We start from the raw sequence: 3284 nt of genomic DNA, 5'->3' as shown, positions 1-3284 counted from the left end.
TTTTTTCCTCTTTTTTTTTCTCTTTTTTTTTTCCTCCTTGTATTGTGTTTTGAGGGACTGTTGCTGAGAAGAGAAAGACTTGTGCGTTGTTTTATATTTAGTTATGGGCATGACTCAGGAGACCAGAGTGGAAAAGCACATTTTGTGCACATAATTTAAATAACATAATTTCCTAAGTGTCACGCGTTGCTATCTTGGCATAAAGAACCAACTGTGTCTTAAAAAGTAAGAAGAATGGTGCGAATAAAAGTGTTAATCTTTGGAGAGATCAACTTTGGTCTCCAGTGTCCTGTTAATTTAATTTGACTCATTCCACTACTTACACTACATAATTGAGACTTTAAACATCTCCTACATTTTGCAAAACTCTGCAATACAAATCACCTTTTCAGTATTGAACACATTATGTTGTTACTGTTCCTACTATAAAAGAATTTTCTTAATAGTAAATCATTTTCCTATAAGCATATATAGTGTGGCAGGCAAAACATTTATGAAGATATGTATTTCTGTGTCCTTTATATCCTAAACCTTTTACTTTTTTTTAAAATAGTATTTTACATCAGAACACTGATTTAAATAAATAGTAAACTTGTGGTTTCTTCAGTTTTATTAGAATAATCTACTTTTTTTACAGCTCATGGTGTGCTTTTCTTACATCTGTTATGTAAAATGTTCTTTTTTTATTCTACTTAAGTACATGCAAAAACATGAAACTAAGCCAAGTTAAGTATAAGAATTATATTTATCTTTATTATATTATGAGAAAGTAGAATAAATGGAGCTTTTTATTCTGGTAAATCGAGAGGCCTTTTCTGGCAGATTCGATGTTCTGATTTAATGGGCTTTGTTGTTTTGGGCCTGTGTGTTGCTTTTTATTTGTAGCACATTCTTGTAATTCATATGGAAGATAAACATTCTGACTTTTCCAGTGTCTTTCACTGCTTAAGGCCACTCTTTAAAGGCCATTCTTTAAACTATAAATGGCTTTGAAGAATGAAGTTGAGGTTTGCGATCAGAATAAACAGAAAATTTCAAGATTTCATGCACTTGTACCATAATGAATGACATCAATATGGAATAAAATACTGTGCATGTTCAGTAGAGCTACTCCATGGAAGAAGCATCTTTCTTTCTAGCTGCATTAGACATATGAAATAAATATGCTGAAATTACCTGGCAGAGCTAAAATATTATGTGGCAGCTCTATTTTTTTCTTTTAAGGTAGTTTAATTTTTATCTGTGTCACAATATTAGCAAATGAATAACTGGATGGAAAACTCTCTTCCTTACCTTGCTGAACTTTTTAGAGACTTGCCTGACTGCTTAAGAACAAGACACATACTCAGTTACTGGTTTTTTTCAGAATCTTGAGTGTCTTTCTTTTGAACTCACTAAATTGGCCCTAACCATTGGCCTACTGATTCTTCTTGGACAGCCTTCTCTCTTGTTTTGGCTATGAATTCTGTACTTTTCTTTGACTGACTGTATTCCCTTCAGCATAAAGTTCAACTTTCTTCTTCCACAATGCCGTTAATCCATTACAGCTAAGGTACCTTCATTGCTGCAGGATTACCTACATGTGGTGCATTATAGTGCATCTCCTTAGTTTCAAACATTTCAGTGTGTTATTTTTGGAACTGTTTATTATAATGTGCATAGCATGTTTGCAGAATAAAGAAATTATGAGAGGATGCCTCTCATATCATCACTTCGTGTTCTACAGCTGATAGTAGATGCTGAATTTTCACATGCAAGATGTACTTTTAATATTCTGTGCTAGAAAATTACCCCTGTTTAGTAATTTACCTGGTCTCACAGGGCACAAAATGAAAACTATCGGTCTCTGAAGTCTGTCTCCTTTCTTTCACACCTGAGTTTTCTTGTGATCTCTTTGGCTCGCTCTAGCTCTGAGTCATAGAGCAAGTCATTCTGTAAGTTATGGGCCGAGCTGTGAAGCTTGTACTCAAATGGTAATGGGAGCCTCACTGAAAATAACTGTATTAATACAAAATTTTTATCGTAGTTTCCATATATAAAGTGAGGTTAGCCATTAGCACCTAACTTAGAGGGGAGTTACAATAATGTTTAGTTAGAGACTGTGATGTAGTCAGGTGCAGTAGTGATACTGACGTCACAGGTTCAGGAGAGCAAAATAACAGAAATGCTATTGATTTCATAGTGCCTAGATTTCACTTAATTTCAGTAATGAATCGGACCCAGAGATATTTTTTTTTTTTAAATTAGGTTTTCTGTTGGGTTTTTTTGGTGCAGGGATTTAAGTATGCATATAATGGCATAATATTTAAATAATAACAATTCCAATGCACAGCTCCCTGTTTACTTCTAAGCCTAAGCTGAAGTCTTATTTGAATGAGCTCAAAATTCTTTTTTCAGCCTTCCAAGGCAATGCTACGGTCGAGCTACTGGAATCTGGAGTACCTGTGCCTCTGCATTTGTTGACTGTTACAGAAACATTTATGAATGATAAATGTAGGAGACAGATTGGATGTAGTTAATATTAATGATCGTAACTGTTGATGCTGTAGAATCTTGGGTGATTGACCCTCATTGCAGCTTTAATGAAAGCAAGGTCTGATAGTAAAATTAATCAGCACAAACGAGCGTCACAACACGTGGCTGTTCTTACCAGGAACATTAGTAATACATTGTGTGGTGCCACTATCATCTATCAGTGATACTATATATGTAAATGAAAAGAAAAAAACATCTATTTTCCTACCAAGGATCTTTGCTAAAACGTTTCATCTTAGGTCATATGCTTTAAATTCATAATTTAAAATAATGCAGCCATTTAGCAATTGAGTGAGTTACTAGAGGGGCTCTTTATAAATGCTCCTGGTCTTACAAAGGTATTAGTGAAATGAATTCGCCCACTGATTCTAGTAAATAAGAAAACACAGTTTGCCAACAGAAGGGTAGGTCTCTGAGGTGGTGTTTTACTTCTGTTAAAATTAAGAATGTGTAAGGAGGGATGGCTCAAGAGATTAGGACATTAAGCTGAAGTCTTGGAATAACAGATTTGATCCCTGCTGTTCTAACATTTTGTGTAACCTTTGTCATGTCATTTATTCTTCATGTGCCTAAATTCCCTTTGTCTTTAAAGAGTAATAGGTCCCTTTAATAGGGTGTGACAGGGATTAATGCTGTCAAACTCCGAGAGTCTCAGGGATTCTGTAGCATTGGGAGACGAATTGATGGATGTAATGAAATGAAGGTAGCAAAATGAAACAGAAGATGAAACTTTTTCCTTGTAAAATGAA

This window comes from Eurypyga helias, unplaced genomic scaffold (genome assembly GCF_000690775.1).
Source record: "Eurypyga helias isolate BGI_N326 unplaced genomic scaffold, ASM69077v1 scaffold16025, whole genome shotgun sequence".
NCBI classification, from domain to species: Eukaryota; Metazoa; Chordata; class Aves; order Eurypygiformes; family Eurypygidae; genus Eurypyga; species Eurypyga helias.
The sequence above is the reverse complement of the archived record's forward strand: the minus strand, read 5'-3'. Positions refer to the sequence as shown.